Genomic DNA, 23,038 nt, shown 5'->3' on the forward strand with positions numbered 1-23,038 from the left:
TGGCGCCAGAAGAGACATGAATCCCGCTGCTCTTGTTTGAGGACAAGGTGATGCCTGCCAAGCTCCTTAAATGTCACACTAGAAACACAGAGTCTCTTACTCTTAAATTTCTTCTATTATATTCTATATTCCAACAGCACTTAAATCTTTTTCTGACAGCATGGCAATGGATTTTTAGATATGACAGCAAAAAGTGGAAGCAAGAAAAAATTAGGCTTCATCAAAATTAAAAACTTTTGTGCAAAGAGTAGACACTGTCAAGAAAGTGCATAGAAAGCTGGCAGAATTGGGAGATGGGGAGAATACTGCAAACCATACATCTGATAGGGGCCCAGTACCCAGAGGGTATGTCCCACAGCAGAAAGACAAGCCCATAGATGAATGGGCACATGTCTCCAAACCATCAGAGCCGGGCAGTAACCCTGCGAGAAGCTGAGGGATGTCATTAGTGACGTGCAGTGAAACTGTAATAAAGTAGCAGTGAGATACTGCACACTGTACTGGGTGGCATAATAATAAAGACCACAGACGCACTGGCTAATGTCGCTGAATTATACACGTGAAGGTTACTTTCCTGTTATGTGAATTTGACCTCAGAACTTTGTCTGTCCTGCTGCGTCATAGTCTGCAGCCTGCAGGTGACGTATCGGGGTTCTCCTGCCTCTCTCCTCCGGTGGGGTGAGGGGGGCAGGTGCGTGGCCCCGGGGAGGACTGCTCTCTAGGTCAGCAGTGGGCTTCATGCTGGGGAAGTGCCAGTGTCAGTCATTTTTAGGACTTTCTGTTTGGTTGGTCAGATTCCCTATTAAAGGCTCTAAAAACCTCCAGCAGGCGCCGGGGCCATACCTGCCAGCACCTGGGAGCTCAGCAGCAGGACAGAACACAAGAGTCATCTTTTAATTAATACAAAAGTTTAACAAATTTCTTAAAAGGCAGTAAGCTACAAGTTAGCACTTAGAAATAGTCTGAGCACATATTTTAAAATGTTTATTTTATAAAAGCTTGCATGGCACTGCCCAAGACAGGACTTCATGCACACTCACACACGAGGCTGGATGCACAAGAGGGCCACAAACACACCGTGGCCAGCAGTTACTGTTGGAGGACCTGCTCTCCTGGAAGACAGAAGGTATTAAATGTAAGGTGGGATAAGGAACACAGCCAGCCAGGACACCAAATGTGCAGACTTAAAAACCACGGTAAGAGTTAACGTTTGGGAGAAAAGTGCACATAAAATTGTAACGCTTTTCTTGATGTCCAGAACGATAGTGTGAATCCTCAAAGTAAGAACATGAAGCTGGCATCCTCTCCCTGCTTGTCTGGGGCCGAAGCCACGGTCCAGGCAAAGAGCTCGCCTCCCATGCTGCACGTGTGGCATAGCGTTCTCACTGGTAGTTTGGGGCTGGGATGATTCCATTTCAGCCACGGTCAGTGAAGAGTCTTATTAAAATTCCCACTGCGAGGATAGCAACGGCCAAAACTGCAGCAGCCCTGCCCTACACAATCAGCTGGGTCCCCGTCAGGACGTCATGGCAGGGGCCGCTCTGATCAGCTGCGCAGTCTGGCTCTTGGGTGGGATGAGGTCCAGCAGGATGGCCCCAGCCGGTGCTTCTTTCTCCAGGATGGACAGATCTGTTTGTGGAGAACAGGGAGATGATATTTACTTAGGTGGGAGTCTGAGTGAAGGCGTTCCTGGGTGTGACATGAGCCCGTGTGGTGGTTGGTCACTGGCTGTTAACACATGGGCCACAGTAGCCACACCCCATCGCGGGCCTGGAGCCCATCTCCTGGTCAGAGGGCAGGACGAGCCACATGGGCAGGCAGCAGGGGCTCCTGCACCAGCGACTCTGAGCTCCAGGTAGGAAAGACAAGTGAGAATACTGGAGGACACCCCCTCACCTATGGCACTGGATATGGCCTCTGTCCCCTCACATCCTGGCTCAAACCTGTGTCAGAGGTAAACGAAATACAGCCATGCTGGCCGGTTCCGTGGTCAGACTGTGGTTATGCTTCTGCGGGAGCTACGCCAGAAGTTTCTGCTCCGAGCACAGTCTTGCTCAGTCCTGACAGTGAACATGACACTAGAGACCACTGTCATCCTCCCCAACATCAGCTCACAAAAATAACAACGCCCTCTACACTCACTGCCTCCGTGGACCACACCGAAGGGAGGGAGCACATGGCCTGTCCCCATGAGCAGTCACGAGGGCCCTGGCGGTGGTCAGGGCGTGGACAGTGGTGGTCTGCGCCCCTCGGCTCCTCCTCATGTCCCCGTATCCGTGACATCTCTCCCCTCAGCCGACCTCCCACCATCTCACCCTGAACCTGACACAGTCGGCAGGGCTCACCCTTCAACCCAGAGACACCCCGAGTGTCAGGATCCCAGTCCTCCACCTGCAGGACAGGCTCTGCCCCCACAGACCTCCCTGACCACAGACACTTAGCATCTGCTTCTCAGGAAACCATGGACCAAAGATCCTTGAGACACTAGAACTAGACAGCAGATCAGGAAAAACGGGAAGCACTACTGTTCTCCCAAGAGGACCTTACACACTAGTTTCTAAGCTAACTCTCTGGCTGTGCCTGCTTAGCAGAGAAGTTAGCTCCGTATTAAGAGGACACAGGTTTCCTTTGGCCCTCACTCTCACGTCCGATGCCTCTTCACGAGTCACAATGCGTCCTGCTGCCCATGGGCTTCTTACCATCCTCACCCTGGAAGAGTCCTCGCCTGCCCTGGAATCACAGCACGCACACACATGCACACTCCCCTCCTCCAGTGGCCCCTGCGCTGGTACCTGCGCTGCCACACGGTTCCAGTCGATGCTCCAGATGTACACCAGGTAGAGGAGGGTTTAGAAGACCATCAGCCCAGACCAGAGACCTGCGGGTGGGAATGAGCAGCCCATTTAGCTGTTCTGCACTTCTCCCTGCCACCATCAACATCCTTCTGTATCCACGATGGAAACTGCAGTTAATATAACTTCCCAAAAGTGAAAGTCACTCAGTTATGTCCAACTCTGTGACCCCGTGGACTATACAGTCCATGGAATTCTCCAGGCCAGAATACTGGAGTAGGTAGCCTATCCCTTCTCCAGCAGATCTTCCCGACCCAGGAATCAAACCGGAGTCTCTTGCATTGCTGGTGGAATTCTTTACCAACTGAGCTACCAGGGAAGCCCTTATAACGTCCCTAAAGTTTTAGATAATTACAGAACAGGATCAGACTCAGGCTTCCCACTGACCTGTCAATGGCATTCAGTCCATCAATAAACACCCCCAGAACTGTTGGCTACTTTACATGGGGATTTAACCAATATTTCCTGGCTTTGTTTGCCTCAGGTAGTGTATGAAGTGCTAGAAACAAAGAACTGAATTGACCACTGTTTGACATAAAGTGTAGCAATTTTTTTGGTCCAGCTCCTAAAACAAATAAAAGCAAAAAATAAACAAATGGGGTCTAATGAAACTTAAGAGCTTTCACACAGCCAAGGAAATTATCAACAAAATGTAAAGGAAAACCTACTGAATGGGAGACAATATTTACAAATGATGTGACTGATACAGGGTTAACATCCAACATATATAAATAGTTCATACAATTCAACATCAAAAAATGGGCAGAAATGAACAGAAATTTTTCCAGAGACGATCTGCAGATGGCCAACAGGCACAGAAAATAGGCTCAACATCTTTAACCATCAGGGAAACGCAAATCAAAACCACAATGAGATATCACCCATACCTATTAGGATGGCCATCATCAAAAAGAATTTAAGTGTTGGCGAGGATATGGAGAAAGGGAGCCCTCCTGCACTGTTGGGAATGTGAGTGAGTGCAGCTACTGTGGAAAGCAGTACAGAGGTTCCTCAGAAAAACTGAAAATAAGATTGCCCAGTGATCCTGCAATTCCACTGCTGGATATGTATTTGAACAAAACAAAAACATTAATTCAGTAGGATCCATGCACGCCAGTGTTCACAGCAGCAGCATTTACAACTGCCAAGATAAGGAAGCACCTAAGTATTGATCAAAAGATGAATAAAGGTTTGTGTATATATATATAATAGAATATTCCTCAGTGATAAAAAAATGAAGAAATTCTGCCATTTGCAGCAAAGTGGACGGACTTAGAGGGCATTACACTAAGTGAAGTAGAGCATTCAGAGAAAGACATACTATGTGATATTACTTATATGTTGAATCTAAAAAATATAGGCAGTGAATATAACAAAAAAGAAACTGGCTTACAGATAGAACAAACTAGTAGTTAACCCGTGGGGAGAGAAGTGGGGGGGGGGGGGCAAGATAGGAGTAGGGGATTAAGAGGTACAAATTATTACATATAAAATAAGCTACAAGGATATATTGTACAACACAGAGAATATAGTAAATACTTAGTGTTCCATTTACAGCTATTATAATCTTTAAAAGTTGTGAACTACTATATTATACACCTGTAACACAATATTATACATCATCTACATACATTATATATCACCTAACAAGTAAAAAATTTTAAGAAATAAAAAAGGACTATTAGAGGAAAATATAGAAAAAAATGTTAAAATCCTATTGTAGACATTCTTGCCAGAGAAATGAGGCATAAAAATTAGGAAAGAGTAAAACCATTTCTATTTACATGACATGTAATACATTTGACAAAATGCTCAACCATTTTTGTTGGAAACTTTCAATAAAGCAGACTCCATGGATATTTCCTGAGCATCATTAAGAAGACATGCATACATGGATTTATTAATACGTGTTTACACTGTATGTGTGTTGTTGTTTAGTTGCTAAGTCATGTCCAACTCTTTGCAACCTATGGACTATAGCCCGCCAGGCTCCTCTGTCCATGGGATTTCCCAGGCAAGAATACTGGAGTGGGTTGCCATTTCTCCTCCAGGGGTTCTTCCCGTGTATATGTGTGTGTCAGGCCAAAATCCAGCATGCTACTTAGAACTAGGGCTTCTGATATTTCTCTACTAAAGTCCTGAACAAGACAAGCATTTCTACTAACACCACAACAATTTATTCTACTACAGGCATTAGGCAAGAAAAGAAATGCGTGGTATAACCTTTGATAAGGGGAATATAAAAGTATTATATGATTGTTTGCCTCAGTGGGGCTTCCCTGGCAGCTCAGTGGTAAGAATCCGCCTGTCAATGCAGGAGACACAGGTTCAATCCTTGGGTCTTTGATCCCTGGAAAAGGAAATGGCAACCCACTCCAGTGGGAAATCCCATGGACAGAGGAGCCTAGCCAGGCTGTAATCCATGGAGTCGCAAAGAGTCAGACAGGATTTAGCAACTAAACAACAATGCCTGTAATACCCAGGAGTCAACTGAAAACTACTTGAGTTCAGGATTTTAACAAGCTACATTCACATACAGTAGTTAACAGGCCTCATACATACAAACAACCGCCACTTAGATTATGTAATGGAAGGGAAGGCCTCCGTCTGCAATGACAACAAAAGGATTATATGTCTGGGCGTAAACAAGAAAAAGGAAGATGATGAAAAGTACACTGAGCAGAGCCTAACATTTCCATAATGCTCGTCAAATATTTTAAGAGCTGAGGTTGTCAGAGGGGCGGGGCGCCCATTTTATAAGAACACAGGTGTCTTCCAGGCCAAGGATCGCCGGGCAGCTGGACTTAGAGATCTCCTGGTGCTATCCTGAGATGAAACCCAGGAGGGGAGAATTTCCCTAAGGAAGAAATGAAGTGTCCGGAAAACAGAATCTGCCTCAAGCACCTCCCCTCTGCAGTCCCCCAACAGGAAACTGGGTACTGAGCAAGACCCCCTTAATGAGTGTAATGCATAGCACCTGAGTGGGTGCTGTGGTTACTGCAGATGACAAACGCTAAGGTAAATGCCACAGCCCTTACAAACTCTCACCTCCTTGCCTCTGAAAGTGCGATGAGATCTCACAGTCAGAGCTGGCTAAGACTTGGCAGCCTGACCTGGGCAGAGTTCCCCCCTGGGGGCCTGAACTAAGACGTCAGTGAGACCACCTGCGGACATCTGGGCAGCCAGGAGCTTAGGTACCAGTTCTCACCTGGGGGTCTGAACTAAGACACCAGTGAGACCGCCTGCGAACATCTGGGCAGCCAGGAGCTTAGGTACCAAGTCGGGTCCAGAGCTGAGAGCCCCGGGCACCAGGCTGAACCCCACACCTTCCGAGGAGGAGAGTAGGGACAGGACAACAAGAGGATCATCTCAGCCCTCAGGGAATGCCTGCACCCTAAGAGCACAAGGTGGGGAAAGTGCCGAAGAACAGAGGAGTAAACACCAAGAGCCTGGGGTGAGCTCAGAGCAGACGGGGATCCTGCCTGCTTATCTTTGTGTTCCCTGGGTTCCAGCACTGCCCAGGCCGCCATGCACAGGTGTCAGTGAGTCTGCGGGGTGAATGAGGGACTCAAACCTCAGGGAGACCACGCACACCATGGTAACTAGAGCGGCTCTAGGGGCAACTGTCTGGGCTCAAATCTTGTCTCCTCACCTGCTGTCTGTGAGAAACTGCTTCACCTGTTCAGGCGCCAGCTTTTCCAGGTGTCAGATGGCACAAACGGGAGATGGTATCTGATATCTTCATAAATTTCATAAACAACATAATGTACATAAACAGCGTATTTCTGCAAAGGCCCTTCAGGAAAAATTATCTCACATCCTGTAAATTATAGCTGTACTTTTTTTTTTTTTTTTTTTTTACTGCACCACATGGCATGTGGGAATCTTAGTTCCCTGACTGGGGATCAAACTGGCACCCCCTGCATTGGAAAAGCAGTGTCTTACACTGGACCACCAGGGAAGTCCCATTTTTTAATTAAAAATTAAAGTACTGCTGTGTAATGACCTATTGCAAAAAAAGAATATGTATGTGTGTAACTGATTCACTTTGCTGTACAGCAGAAGTCAACACAACATTGTAAATCAACTGCACTCCAATAAAAACTTTTTAAAAATAAGTAAATGAAACTGAAAATTAAAAATGTTAAAATCCTATTTTAGAACAATAAGGCTAGAAAAAATAAAGGGCATTGAAATTGGTAAAGAAGGAGTAAAACTATTTGTATGTGACATGACTGTATACATAGAAAATCCTGAAGAATTAATACACACAAAAATACTAGGACTAATTAATGAATTCAGCAAACTTACAAGATCAACAACAAAAATCACCTGTGTTTTAATACACCAGCAAAGAACAATTTGAAAATGAAATTAAGAAAATTTTAGGAGCATCCAAAAGAATAAAATATCTAGGAATAAATTTAACCAGGGAAGTCAAAGACATGTACATTGAAAACTACAAAACATTGATGTAAGAAAGGCCTAAATAAATGGAAAGACAGTCTCTGTTCATGGGTTGGAAGACTTAACATGGCAGTATTCTCTCCAAAGCAAACCAACAGATTCAATGCAATCCTAATAAAAACTTCAAAATTCTCCACAAAGCCATCTGAAGATTCAGTGCAACCCTGATAAAAATTCTAGAATTACCTGGAGGTCCAATGGGTAAGAAGGACTTGGCACTTTGACTGCTAAGGGTCCAGGTTCGATCCCTGGTTGGGGAACTAAGATCCCACAAGCTGTACGGCACAACCGAAAAAACAAACCAAAACCTTCCAGTGGTCTTTCAGGGAAAATGGAAAAGCTGATCTCGTATGGAACTGCAAGGGGCCCCGAATGGCCACAACAAAAAACTGAGAACAGATTGGGAAGATTGGAAGACTTCACTTTCTGATTTCAAAACTTACTGCCTAGGAATCTTAAATATGACAAAAGTGAAAGTGAAGTTGCTCAGTCATGTCCGACTCTGTGACCCCATGGAATGTAGCCAATCAGGCTCCTCTGTCCATGGGATTTTCCAGGCAAGAGTACTGGCATGGGTTGCCTTTTCCTTCTCCAGGGGATCTTCCCAACCCAGGGATCGAACCCTGGTCTCCTGCACTGTAAGCAGACGCTTTACCGTCTGAGCCACCAGGGAAGCTCCATGACACAAAAGAACTTTCCTACAAAACAGGAACAGAGACATAAAGAAGAGAGTTGGGGTTCCTAGGGGTGGGGGCCTCGGGAGTTTGGGATTAGCAGATGCGAACTATCACATACAGGATGGATGAACAACAAGGACCTATTGTATAGCACAGGCGACTATATCCAATATCCTGGGATAAATCATCATGGAAAAGAAAATGAAAAAGAATGTATATGTTTGTATAACTGAGTCACTCTGCTGTAGAGCAGAAATCACAGCATTGTAAATTAACTCTACTTCAATAAAAATTTTCATAGAAGCAACTTGCACAGCTACAGTAATCGAGTGTTGTACTGGCATGAGCCAGACAGAGACAAATAGAGCACAACAGAGGCCAGAAATAAACCCTCACATCTCTGGCCCACTGATTTTTGACAAGGGTGCCAAGACCATTCAACAGAGAATCTTTTCCAACAAATGGGGCTCACCTTGTCTAGTGATTCTAGACATGTCCTAGATCTGAGCTACTGAGTCATGACTGAGGGAGTTGTTCCCAGCCAGCTCCCTCCAGCCCATCACAGGTGCTCACAGTGTTCACATCACTTAACCCAAATGGAGTAAGTGTGTGATTACTTACTAGATCCTGGTCTCGTCCTGAGGGCAGGGTCATGTTTATTTTCCTCAAGTGGACATTTCTAGTGTTTTTGTGTGCTTAATACACAAACTGTTCTTGTATACCAAATATACAAAGTGTAAATGCTATATGCAAAATATTTAGGGAGGAAATAATTTTTCCTATTCCACACGGGTCACTTTGCAGATGACTGCTTTGTATCTCAGTTTACCTTAACGTGACAAGCAGGATCCGAGGCAAGTCACCTTGGACTCTGACGCATACCTGTCATCCCACGATTAGCAGCAGACATCAGAGATGTTCCAGGGAGAGAACCACACACATAGTAACCAGTGGCACTCAGGAAAGCACCCTGCTCCTCTCAGGACTCCACCAGAGGTGCCCCAAAGGGAAGGAAAACAGCTGATGTTGCAATCATTCATGTGTCACCAGGTCAAGTCAGAACACCACCTGGCACTTCACGCTCTGAGTACAGTCACACATCCTATCTCAAAACAGGGCCCCGCCTTAGAGACAAAGGAGAACATGTGCTTCTAAAGTTACATTATCAACAACTACAGCAGCTTTCATCAGAAGTCCGCCAGATAACAGCATTTAAATCTCTATAAATATAGTTCCTAAAGGGAACTCCCTGACAGTCTAGTGGTTAGGACTCTGCACTTTCACGACCAACAGCCAAGGTTCAATTCCTGGTCAGAGAACTAAGATCCCGTGAACCTCATGGTTTGGTCAAAGAATAACCTATCAATTGACCAATTTAAAAAAACATAAGAATAGTTCATAAGTGTTTAAAAAATGTAGAGGTTTCATGGATGGAACTCTCAGCAAAAACTAGTCTGATATCATAGCTGGAAAATATTAATGCAGTTGGGCTTCTAGAACGCCCACAGCCAGTGGGATGATGACTATCTCACTCTGTCACATTCTTGCCGTAGCCAGTGTCCAGTCACGGGCACCAGGTCTCCAGAGTGACTGAGACACAGCAGAAAGATGGCAAGTGGACCCAGAAATCATGTCATGAGGACCCATTGGTAAACCAGGAATAAGCTTCACAGGATGACTCTAGGGTTCAGCAGAAGGGTCTTCAAATACCCCTAAGCCTACAGAAGATCAGGCGGGAGAAGGATCTTCTCATTGTCAGGACTGACTCCAAGGTAGCACGGCCTGCCTTGGAGGTGTCACCACATGGCCAGAGTTACAGAGTGTCCAGGCCCAGACACAGTAGGGGAGGCCGGCTAGCCCGGGACTCTCCTACCCCAGATGCCACACATCACATCACCCACCTGTCCCTCCAGTGGCTCCAACCATGTGAAGCTAGAGCTCCCTCTTTTTGAAAATTAAATCATAGGCATTTAATTAAAAACCAGAAACACAAAGTGTGCTAGTGTGGCAGACAGTAAAACCACCAGTACTCAGAGCAAGTGCATCAAATAGATGAAAAGCAGCAAAGATCAGCATTACCTGGCTCACTAGGGAAATAATGTCCCTGTTGGAGGAAAAGAAAGTAGTTGTGACCGGAAACCCATGGCTCTGTGCAGTCGTGGTTACCTGGCAGAGTGGCCAGTCCACCCAGGCCAAACACTTCTTTCCTATTTGAGAAAATGAGGGCATCATAAAACCTCACTGGGCTTCCCTCCCAGTCAAGTGGTTAAGAATCCGCCTTGCGATGCAGGGGACACGGGTTCAATCCCTGGTCCAGGGTGATGGCACATGCCTTGGGACAACTAAGGCCATGTGCTGCTACTGCTGAAGCCTGAGGGCCCCAGGGGCTGCTCTCCAAGACAAGCACCGCAGTGAGAAGCCGGCCCACACACCACAACTAGAGCAAGCCCCTGGCGCGCATCAACAAAGACAGCACAGCCAAAACAAACAGACACGGTAATAGTTCAGCCAAAGTCCATCAGGTAGGACGAGGCACAGTGGACACAGTCCTGCTCTAAGTGGAGCTGCGAGCACTGCCTCCAGGTCTGTATGAACTCAAGATGGTGGAGGCCCAAAATCACACAGCTTCCCCAACTCCCAGCTCCATTTCCTCAGCCCAAGCACATTCCCCCGTCTGCACTTTGTCCTGGAAACCGCTCCCCTGTGGTAAGCCAGGCAGCCACGGGCTCCCCTCCCTGCTGCGCCTTAGATCCACGTGTGCCGCCTGTGGTCCAGAGTCTGAGAGCCATTTTTTACAAAATAGATTTTGTCTAGATTTTTAGCTGCTTAGGAGGGTAAATCTAGTTTCTGCTCCTCCAGCTGACCACCTCCTTAGTCCTGAGATTCTACGTTTTAAGCTCTGGTCTAAAATCAGTGACACGAGATGAGCACACTTTACAGCAGTAAAGCCAGATTTCTTCAAAAGCATAATCTGGGGCAACTGTGAAAATTACTGAGGTGTTTTCATCAAGATTTGGTTTATTCAGGACACTTATTAGTAACTATCTAAATAACTATGCAAACACATCATCACAGAAAATGTCGTGAAATTCAACCTAAGATTGAGTCAGTGGTCTGCGCAAACACCACCCAGGTGATTCAGGAGGGCTTGCTGTCACAGCGTGCCCTGGACAGGAAACTGCCTGTCTGGGGGTGAGGTTTTTCCACACTCTGAGCACAAGAGAAACCCCACTTTGGTTTGATAAATGATTGATTGGAGGGATGGAGGGGGTTTCCTCAGGCTTCCTTCATTCAAACCTGTTCCAAGTTTAGCTCTGGTTCTCAGTCCTGGCTGCACTACAGATTTTCCTGTAGAGTGAAATGCCACTCACCTCTCAGAGTGAGAAAAGTACAGTGAAGAAAGCAGGCATAAAATCTACACTGTAGAAGATGTATGTACATCCAGAAGATGTACATACCTGTCCTTGTAAATGCAGAGGCAACCACATCCTTTAAAGCAGCAAGTAAGATCCCATTACAAGGGCACAGACACCTGGAAGATACTGAAGAACCAACAGGAAGTAAAAGTAATCCTAGTACTGACTTCTCACGGGACACCTCTGTCAATGACTTAAGAAATCTAAGTGTTTCTTCTGACTGTCCAGGAAAAGGCAGCTAAAGTAACCTTTAAATCACCTAAAATCACTGAAGTGATTCTAACTCCTTTTTCTCATAGAAAAGATGCTCAGTAAGATGACATCTTCTCTAATTGCTCAGACTCCAGAACATTCAGACTGCCCAGGGGTCGAAGTGCAGGGACCTGGAGGGCTGGGCACACATGCTCGTCAGAAAGGAGCCTGCACATGGTCACAACTGCCTTTGCAGTGATTCCCTTTAGGGCCCAGGAGAACAGTATTTAGTTGGCACCTGATAACAGAAAATCATAATCAGGAGTTTTATTTAACTGAGTAAACTGGAGACAACATGAATAAAATTTCAGTTGAGTTTACATATGTAAGCCAATTCCTGGAGAACTCGTGATACACAAATTTAACTCAGATAAAACTCAGAAGGCAGCCTCGAGCCGCATCACACTTACCATGCACGGGAGGGTGGTGACGCAGGAGTGTCGCTCCTGCACTTTGTTTCCCACCCCCAGGGCATTGCCCACCTGGACACTGGCCGCCACACTGAGGCCAGGGGGCACCTGGGAACGAACAACCACAAGTCACGAGAAGTCAGGTCTGAAAGTCAGAATACCAGCGCACTAGGGTCCACCTGCATGGAAACCTGAGGTGGAGTCAGAGGTCTGGGATCCAGACCTGGTCCAGTGTGTCCTTGCTGTGTGATGTAAACAAGCGGTTTGGCCTCACTGGCTGTTACAGGCAGGTAACAGGCAGTGCCCAGACCACTCCCCCGTCAAAGGCAGCCACGTAGGGGCTTCCCTGGTGATCCAGTGGTGGAATCCACCTTGCAGTGCAAGGGACACTGGTTTGATCTCTGGTCCAGGAAGATCCCACCTGCTGTGGAGCAACTAAGCCCCTGCACCACAGCAATTGAGCCCCTGTGCTGCAACTACGAAGCCCGTGCACCTACAGCCTGTGCTCTGCAACAAGAGAAGCCATAGCAGTGAGAAGCCCGAGCATTCAACAAAGGGTAGCCCTTGCTCGCTGCAACTAGAGAATGCCCTCATACAGCAAGACCTACTACAGCCAAAAAATAATTAAAAAAAAAAAAAAAAACGGGCAGCAGAATAGGAACGTCTTAAAGATGCTGGGTATGAGGGCAAAGCACCTCCCTTATTAGCTAAACACAGACTCTGAAAAGTCCATTCAACCTTGCTACATTCTACAAGATTTAGTGAACTGTAAATATAGAAATAATATGTAAAAATTAAATGAACCAGGAGTTCCCTCAAGTCCAGTGGTTAAGAATCTGCCTGCCAATGCAGGGAACACAGGTTTTATCCCTGGTCTGGCAAGATTCCACATGCTGTGGGGCAACTAAGTGCTACAGATGCTAAGCCCACACGCTGTAGAGGCTGTGCTCTGCAGGAAAAGAGCCGCTACAAGGAGAAGCCCAGGGACCACAGCTAGAGAACAGGCCCTGCTCACTGTAGGTGGAAAAAGTCTGTGTGCAGCAACAAAGACCTAGCACAGCCAAAAATAATTTTTTTAAAAAGAGGTTCAGTCCAGTTACTCAGTCATGTCTGACTCTCTGCAACCCCATGGACTGCAGCACGCCAGGCTTCCCTGTCCATCAGCAACTCCTGGAGCTTACTCAAACTCAAGTCCATCAAGTCAGTAATGCCATCCAACCATCTCATCCTTTGTTGTCCCCTTCTCCTGCCTTCAGTCTTCCCCAGGATCAGGGTCTTTGCCAGTGAGTCAGTTCTTCATATCACGTGGCCACAGTATTGGAGCTTCAGAAAAAGAAGTAAAGCCTTTTAAAAAATTAAATGACCCATGTGAAACAAGCACTCAGAACAAACCTGGCACTCTAGGAACATCACAAAAGCTGATGAAATCTGACCCCATCACACATTATGTGTCCAGCATTCCTTGTGTCTAACTACCCACTAAACTGAAGTATGGCCCTTCAGATGCCAAAATTTTTAATTGGTTATAGAAATCTGAAGCTCTAAGCTTGCCTGCTTTTTAAATAGACCATTACTCAACCTGCAGGATTATCTCTGTTGTCATTCCTGTGATATGGTTGCTGCCCTCAGGGGCTGTTAGTGAAACATGGATGGTAGAATAAACTGGCTTTAATCTCATGTCAGAGTTTTGCCAAGAGAACACACTGGTCATAACAAACACCTTCTTCCAACAACACAAGACTCTACACATGGACGTCACCAGATGGTCAATACCAAAATCATACTCATTATATTCTTTGCAGCCAAAGATGGAGAAGCTCTATACAGTCAGCAAAAACAAGATCAGGAGCTGAATGTGGCTCAGATCATGAACTCCTTATTGTCAAATTCAGACTGAAATTGAAGAAAGCAGGGGAAACCACTGGACCATTCCGGTATGACCTAAATCAAACCCCTTATGACTATACAGTGGAAGTCACAAATATATTCAAGGGGTTAGATCTGATAGACAGAGTGCCTGAAGAACTATGGATGGAGGTTTGTGACATTGTACAGGAGGCAGTGATCAAGACATTCCCCAAGAAAAACAAATGCAAAAAGGCAAAATGGTCATCTGAGGAGGCCTTACAAACAGCTGTGAAAAGAAGAGAAGTGAAAGGCAAAAGAGAGAAGGAAAGATACACCCATTTGAATGCAGAGTTCCAAAGAATAACGAGAGAAAAGAAAGCCTTCCTCAGTGATCAATGCAAAGAAATAAGAGGAAAACAATAGAATGAGAGACTAGAGATCTCTTCAAGAAAATTAGAGATACCAAGGGAACTTTTCATGCAAAGATGGGCACGATAAAGAACAAAAATGGTATGGACCTAACAGAAGCAGAAAATATTAAGAGATGGCAAGAATACACAGAAAAACTCTACAAAAAAGATCTTCACAACCCAGATAATCACGAGGATGTGATCACTCACTTAGAGCCAGACATCCTGGAATGCGAAGTCAAGTGGGTCTTAGGAAGCATCACTGCAAACAAAGCTAGTGGAGGTGATGGAATTCCAGTTGAGCCATTTCAAATCCAAAAAGATGATGCTGTGAAAGTGCTGCACTCAATATGCCAGCAAATTTGGAAAACTCAGCAGTGGCCACAGGACTGGAAAAGGTCAGTTTTCATTCCAACCCCAAAGAAAGGCAATGCCAAAGAATGTTCAAACTACCACACAACTGCACTCATCTCACATGCTAGCAAAGTAACGCTCAAAATTCTCCAGGCCAGGCTTCAACAGTATGTGAACCATGAACTTCCAGATATTCAAGCTGGATTTAGAAAAGGCAGAGGAGCCAGAGATCAAATTGCCAATATCTGTTGGATTGTTGAAAAAGCAAGAGAGTTCCAGAAAAACATCTGCTTTACTGACTATGCCAAAGCCTTTGACTGGATCACAACAAACTGGGAAATTCTTCAAGAGATGGGAATACCAGACTACTTTACCTGCCTCCTCAGAAACCTGTATGAAGGTCAAGAAGCAACAGTTAGAACTGGACATGAAACAACAGACTGGTTCCAAATTGGAAAGGAGTACATCAAGGCTGTATATTGTCACCCTGCTTATTTAACTTATATGCAGAGTACATCATGAGAAATGCTGGACTGGATGAAGCATAGGCTGGATCTAGATTGCTGGGAGAAATATCAATAACCTCAGATATGCAGATGGCACCACCCTTATGGCAGAAAAGTGAAGAAGAACTAAAGAGCCTTTTGTTGAAAGTTAAAGAGGAGAGTGAAAAGTTGGCTTAAAACTCAACATTCAGAAAACTAAGATCATGGCATCTGGTCCCATCACTTCATGGCAAATAGATGGGGAAACAGTGGAAACAGAGACTTTATTTTCTTGGGCTCCAAAATCCCTGCAGATGGTGACTGCAGCCATGAAATTAAAAGACGCTTACTCCTTGGAAGAAAAGCTATGACCAACCTAGACAGCTTATTTAAAAGCAGAGACACTACTTTGCCATCTAGTCAAAGCTATGGTTTTTCCAGTAGCCATGTATGGATTTGAGGGTTGGAAAGAAAGCTGAGCGCCAAAGAATTGATGCTTGTGAACTGTGATGTTGGAGAAGACTTTTGAGAGTCCCTTGGACTGCAAGGAGATCCAACCAGTCCACCCTAAAGGAAATCAGTTCTGAATATTCATTGGAAGGACTGATGCTGAAGCTGAAACTCTAATACTTTGGCCATCTGATGCAAAGAACTGACTCACTGGAAAAGACCCTGATGCTGGAAAAGATTGAAGGCAGGAGGAGAAGGGGACGACAGAGGATGAGATGGTGGGATGGCATCACTGACTCAATGGACATGAGTCTGAATAAACTCCGGGAGTTGGTGATGGACAGGGAGGCCTGGCGTGCTGCAGTCCATGGGGTTGCAAAGAGTCGGACACGACTGAGTGACTGAACTGAACTGAATCTCATGTCTGCTTGTAATTATTTACATGTCAGCTTTAACTTCTTGTTCCTACTAGAAGCAGCATCCTCCAAAGAACCGTCTAATTTGTTGCTATTGGAGAGCCAACTCAAGTGAAGTTGATAAAAACATATGTATTAAAAATCATTAAGAATCTGAGAAACAATGGACCTCATTATATAGAAATTTACAAGACTTGTGGGTCCAAAGTATATGTATTGGCTTCAGCTCATGATGAACGGCCAGCTCACATGCTTATCCCCCTTCCTTCCCAAAATGCCACAAAAATGTCAGTAAAGGTACTTAACAGAAACGAAATCCATTAACAACACTGAACATAAGTGAGCAGCCAAGCTTTAGCAAGAGGGAAGGACCACAGAAAAGAAGGCTAGGTCCCACCAGTCCTTCCCAGGGGAGCCCCAGGAGGCAGTGGTAGGTGGTGCTGGGGACTCACTTCTGGGTCACAGGCAGTTCAGCCAGACCTCACTGCTGACCACCCCTCCCTTGAGGTCACTGCACAGAGACTGGGCAAACAAAAGCAAAGTGCCAGAGCTCTCTGGTTCTGTGAGCACCTCAGAGCTAAGCCCTTCTCTTCTCAGGGGATAGGAGGTGGGGTGAGCTGGAGGGGGAGGGCAGGGCTGCTGCTCTCTGCCACCCTGCCCCCCACCTAAACCCTAAAGTAAAGATGTCATGGGACCAAGCCCATCTCTGTACTGAGCTGCCCACTGAGCCTTCCTATGTAGTGGAGAGGTCCGCTGGAGAAAAATCCACAAATAGGACAGGAAAGCCATGTCAGCCATTCAGTTTCTAAATCAACACATTTTCCTTTTCTTGCCTAATTGCACAGGTTAGAATCGCTAATACAGTGTTATTATTGCTGAATATAATATCATTACTATCACTTCAGTCTTCTTCTGGTCTCATCAGTGCCTGAATTCTGCATCCCCACCAGTAGAACCTCTCCCTGTGGAATTCCTAGTATATGTAAAACAGGTCTCCATCTTTCACATATTCCAGTTCTACTACTTCTCATTTGTATTTATTGTGGCAAAATACATGTAATGTGAAACTCACCATGTTAGCCATTTCTCCGCTTCTTACTCCAGTCGTGACTATGTGGTGTATTGTTTTAACATCATAACCATTTTAAAGTTCACACTTCAAGACTTCCCTGGTAGCCCAGTGGCTAAGACGCCACACTCCCAATGCGGTGGGTGGGAGGTTCACAGTGTCAGGGCAAAAGCTCCGAGACACCTCTGCCTTCCAGGAAGAGAGAAAGATGAAGCATGTCAATCTCTCAGAGAGTTTTATATTGAATAAAAAGTCACACGTGAACCTTTTTTGGAAGTATTTTTTGTGTGTGTGTGAATGTTTAGTGGTTTATTTGTAATTATCCAAAACAACCAATGTCCCTCAGCTGTAAACAAGCTTATAGTTATTAAAAAGGAACAGGTTACTGATACATGCAAAACAGATCATCTCAAAGGCATCATGCTAAGTAAAGAAACCAGATTCAAAGGCTACATATGGTTATCAATTCAGGTATGTGACACTGCTAAAAATCGAAACGGGGAAAGAATATAGGTCAGTAGTTACCAAGAATAAGAGGTAGAGAAGAGTGATTGACCATACAGGGACGTGGGGAATTTGGGAAGGGGAAAAGTGACGGAAATATTCTATACCATGATTGTGGTAAATAAACTGTTTTTTGGTAAACTTTATCAAAACTTGCAAAATGCTTTTTACAGGGGAAATTTTAATGATAAGTTGTAAGAACTTTAAAATATTCCGCTAACTTTTCTATTATTGCTTACTTGAAATATTAACATGCTCTTTGTTGTCACTGAGCACTCAAGGCTTGGTGATCCATGGACCTGCTGAAGGTTGTCCAAGGTATATGACAAACTCACTAATCTCACTCATTTCTATTAACAGCAGGACTATGTAGCATAACCTGTTTAGAAAAGAAACCCATATGATCCTTTCCAAGTTTTCCATTGGATCAGAGGTCAATGACCTCTCAGAAGCCATGTGGCAGTTTCCAAAGTTTTTTCTAAATCACTATCACCTGAGCAAGCAATGCAACTTCAATTGTGATTTTAACTAGTCTAGGAAGTTCCCAGAGGCCTGCAAACAGAGGACTCTGATGCCACCTGGGTGAGAGAACCTCTAAGTTTGGAAGAAAAAAGGACAGAAGTCATGAAAACCAAAACCAGATCAGGAAAAGTTTCAGGAACGTTGCAAATAAAGGAAGATACATTTCATTCCACCTTCTCATATGGAAGAGCTTGCTCTTCTCATCACAAGATTGAGAACTCATGCTGCTCATTCCTTTTAAGATACAAGGGAATAACTAATATACCTTTAATAATTCCCAAGTGACTATACATCATCTTGCGCATTTCACAAGGACATCTAACACCTATCAACAGAAAACATAAAGGGACATCTTGACACACAAGTTTTCATCCCTTTTCTAGAGCTGCCCATTTCAATAATTGTATATAGAGCCAGAAACAGCCTGTTTTTGGCAGGAGCTCAGTGCTCAACCTAACAAAAGGTAACCAAGGTAAATACATTTTAATAAAAATATCTATAGTCCTGTCCTGGTATTTATATACCCCATTCTGCAAATTACTAATAATCAAGCTCTTTAGTATATGCAATCTGCTTTTGGGCAGACCAGAACCCAACCACATGAATTGCTCATGCTCTTGAAAAAACCCCTGAAGCATAGTTAATCTGGCCAAAACTCAACTATACTGCCTATTCTGGGAATAGGATTAAGAATCATTTTTTCAGAAATCATACTGCCTCTCATATTCTGAAACCACACAAGAATTCCTGGGGCCAAGTTTCAACAAGATTCCATTTCAACAGCTAGGCAATTTTAAAAATGGGGTTTAAGGTCAAGCACCAGTTTGTTTTATAAATCTTTTCAGTCAGTTCATATTCAGAAAGCAACTGTATAAAAAACTGAGCAAAACATTCATCCTGAATCTAGAAATTCATGTTTTAAACTAGTCTGTAGTGACCACCAGTAGGTGGCGCTCACAGCAATTCTGTACAGACAAATCTATGGCTCCAAGCATGCCAACTGTCCTGCTCTCCTTAAACTTCCACTTAAAAGCTATTTTCTGCAATGAAACCTTCCTTGTGAAGACAAGTCTTCACCAGCTATTTACTAGCTAGCAATCTTTATTCATATCTCCTTTAATCAGTTAACACCATATCTGTCAAAACATTAAGGAACAAGCTAGGGACCAAATCCTTTGTCATTTTAGAGTCCCTACCAATGGCCATATAAATTATTTTTATCCTGGAAGTATTTTTATAAACCAGCTCAAATGCTTTGTGGAACAAGGTGGGTATATAGAAATGTTCTCTTAAAACCAAATACTCTTGTGAATCCTGTCATAATATATTCAGAATTTTCTCACAAGGTAAAAAAATAAAAAATGTTAACTGTGTCTGGCTTTCATAAATAGTTTTCTCAAAATGAGCCTACTTTCTCCCTAGCAATTCGCTATCTTGCCACTCATACAGAAACCCCTTATCTGAGACTGTGTCCACAGAAACGCCTGCCTTTGCAACATACCTGCTTCCCACATGCTCTTCTCAGGCCTATCTGTATAATTTTAGGTTTGTATTTATTGCATTACTGAGATGTAGTGTAGACTCTCTGGCAAGGGATGTAAGAGGACAGAGGCTAGAGAGGAGTGGACAAGAGACAAGTTTTTACAGAAAATGAGACCTGGATACCTTTATCATAATTCAGCAGGACTAGTTAAAGGGAAGGGGCTGGAGGAGAGAGGACAGTTCTGTGCCCAGGTGGCAGGCTGGTCTCAAAGAGGAGAGCGATGGTCCAGGTGGCAGTTCTTAAGGAAGAGGAAGGAGGGGTGGTCAGGCAATGACTGGCCCTGGGTTCTGGGAGGGGACCAAGCAGGGGGCTGCAGAGGAAAGAAGGGTGAAGGGATCAGGGCACAGAAGACCCCACGAGGGCAGAGGCCAGGAGACACAGGTATGAGGACTAGACAGGGCTCCAGGGATAAAAGGAGGTGAGTGGAGATGTAAAGTTCAAAGCTTCTACTGTGGGTGCAAGTGGAAGGCTGGGAATGTGCAGGGTGGGGGACCCAAACTGGATTCGGGGGTTCTGGAAGCCGGTGAAATGGAGAGAGGTGAACCAACACAGCCAAGGAGACAGGCACTCGGGTCCTGAGGGTGTCAGTGAACATAGAAGAGGCCACCCAGAGATCATCAATGAGGAAAAGTATAGGATGGTGCACTGGATGGACTGTCCAAAAATGGACACTGGGAAAGGGGAGTCCACGTGCAAAAGAATGAAACTGGACCCCTATGTCACACCACACACACAATCAACTTAAAATGGGTGAAAGAGCTGAAGCCATAAAACTGGAAGAAAACTTGGGCAGTAAGTTTTTTGGGATCTGACATCAAAATCAAAGGCACCAAGTAAAAGTAACCGAGACTCCATAAAACTAAAAGCTTCTGCACACCAAAGGAAACCATCAAAAAATGAAAAGGCAGCCCACCAAATGGGTTCACAATAACAGACGTGAAAAGAAGACGTCTGAGTCCATGTGCCAAGGTCGTCATGATTTAGGGCTGTACATCCATCTAGGTGGGGACAGAAGGGACATTTTCTGAGACTGGGAAAGACCACCTGCCATCACCAGCAGGAGTTTCTCACCTTTGAAGGCCTTGATGAAATGCAGGAGACAGGCAGCTGTCCACGACTTCACCAATAAAAAAGCAGGGATGTCATGGTGGTTTCTTGGTTTTGGCCATGCCACTTAGCTTGTGAGATTTTAGTTCCCCAACCAGGGATTGAACCCATGCTTCTGTAGTGAAAGGGCAGAGTCCTAATCACTGGACCATTAGGGAATTCTCCAAAATGCAGGTCTTCAAAGAAGGTATAATTTCAATCCATGGTGGATGGGAGACACTTTACTATGAGGCTGAAATAGGGACAACAGAGGATGAGATGGTTGGATGGCTTCACCGACTCAATGCACATGAGTTTGGGTAAACTCTGGGAGTTGGTGATGGACAGGGAGGCCTGGCATGCTGTGGTTCATGGGGTCTCAAAGAGTCCCACACGACTGAGTGACTGAACTGAGTAAACTAATTCTAACTAATGGCAGCCAGTCTAGATGTAGATAAGTTACCTAGTTTAACTTCATAATAAAGGGGGAAATGTAGTTCTTCATGTTCTACCTGCAGAGTTGTCTCATGGCTACAAATTTCTTGCGTAATTAGAGGTGGGGCCTCTTGGCAACCCACTCCAGGACTCTTGCCTGGAAAATTCCATGGACTGAGGAGCCTGGTGGGCTACAGTCCCTGGGGTCACAAAGAGTGGGACACGACTGAGCGACTTCACTTTCACCTTCCCCTGGGGCTGGTTTGAGAGTAAGGAAAACACCTTTCCTATGTAGGTAGGAACCCTATAGGATAAGGGAACCCTTGGGGCAAGCTCTGACCCCATAAAGGTGCAAGTGCCAGACAAGACCATTTAAATTCCAGGTTTTTCCTTCTTCTCAGTCCTAATGAAAGGAATGTAAAAACCTACCGAGACAGCTCGACCTTGCCCAGGTATCCGCAGAACACTGCACTCGCTGTGCGGCTCGGGGAACTGGTGGGCGAGGGCGGAGGCAGCGCGTTACACCGACCCCCGGGCCCAGACGGAGCCGGACACTGTCCACGGGCCGGACAACGGGGGCGGGAGGACATGGGGGTGCCGCGGGGGACAAGGGGTGTCCGCGGGGAGGGGCCATGGGACGAAGGACCACGTGTGACCGCGGAATAAGGGACAGCGGGGGACACAGGGTGAGCGCGAAGAGGGGAACCGCGGGGGTGGGGGCGGGCTGCACACTCACCACCGGCCCGGAGCGCCGCCAGCCCCGCCGTCTGGACCCCAAGTCGGGCGGCAGAGGTCCTTGCAGAGCCTGTAGGTGTTCGCGCCAGCGGGGGGCCGCAGGGGTCTGGGTGGCAGAGGGGGCAGGGGTGACCATGCTGGCGCCAGAGGAGCCTGAGCTCAGGCGCCTTCGTTAGCCCAGGGAGCACGTGGGAGGCGGGGCGGGGCAGGGGGTCGGGTGAGGAGGGGGCTCCACTTCCCGCCGCCCCCCCCCCCCGCCCCGCCGCTGCCGACTGGGGCGGGGGGACCCCTCGCAGTTCCGTGACCCCCTGGGCTTGGTGGAGGGGTGGCCTTCGTGGGGGCGCGTGGGAAAAGTACTGGAAGAGGGGAGGCCTGGAGTCAGCATTCCCCCGCCCCGCACCGAGTCAAAGCATTTTCTCCTGGGCTTGCCCTCCCCAGGTGCCAGCAGTTTGCAGATCGTTGGACTTGGCGCCCGTGAGAAACCTCAGCGGCTAGGGTGCGGGGTGGGGAGGGCACGACAAACCGGGACGGGGACATCGCTGGGGCCCCATCGCGAGGGCCCCCTTGGGTGCAGCCTTCGTCTGGAAGATGGCCTTCCACTTACTGACCCAAGAGGAATGAGGGCCTTAATAAGAGAACTCCTCCACCCCACACCAACACACACCGAAAACCTGCCCCGCGGTGTCTTCACTCAAGAGGCGCTCACTTTTCTCCTTTCCTGGTTACCTGGTCTTTCCCAGCAAAGGCCAGGTCTGGTTGTTGGTCCCCACCCCGCAGGCAGCGAACTTAGTAGGTCCTGATGCTCGCTTGGCTGACAGCACACCTTCCCCCACCCCAACCCCAGGCTGCATCCAAGCTTCACCCCTTAATCCAAGGCCTCTGTCTGTCCTCCTGCCCACTAAGAGTTAGGAGTAATGGGGTTTTCATGACTCCAAGACTTTCCCAACGATCCCCAAAGTTAAGGAGAAGGGCATGTTCATTAGAATCTCATCTTTTTGAGATGGGTCCACCCGGAATCTTCTGGATATATGCAAGTAAGTGTTAGTTGCCCAGTCTTCCCTGACTCTTTGCTACCCCATGGACTGCAGCCCACCAGACTCTTCTGTC

At 46.1% G+C, this 23,038-nt stretch overlaps 2 long non-coding RNA genes across 4 annotated transcripts in view; one reads left to right on the top strand and one right to left on the bottom strand.

Annotated features, from left to right (window-relative positions):
• Positions 1-23,038, top strand: part of LOC113877072 — a 60,501-nt gene that overhangs the window by 26,351 nt on the left and 11,112 nt on the right. The gene's annotated exons all lie outside the window — the stretch shown is intronic.
• LOC113877073 lies at positions 1,546-21,096 on the bottom strand. Its single transcript, XR_003506687.1, has 3 exons — positions 20,747-21,096; positions 2,793-2,878; positions 1,546-1,629 (listed from the first exon to the last, which is right to left on the bottom strand). It is a non-coding gene; the product is annotated as an uncharacterized LOC113877073 (long non-coding RNA).

This window comes from Bos indicus x Bos taurus, chromosome 19 (assembly GCF_003369695.1).
Source record: "Bos indicus x Bos taurus breed Angus x Brahman F1 hybrid chromosome 19, Bos_hybrid_MaternalHap_v2.0, whole genome shotgun sequence".
NCBI classification, from domain to species: Eukaryota; Metazoa; Chordata; class Mammalia; order Artiodactyla; family Bovidae; genus Bos; species Bos indicus x Bos taurus.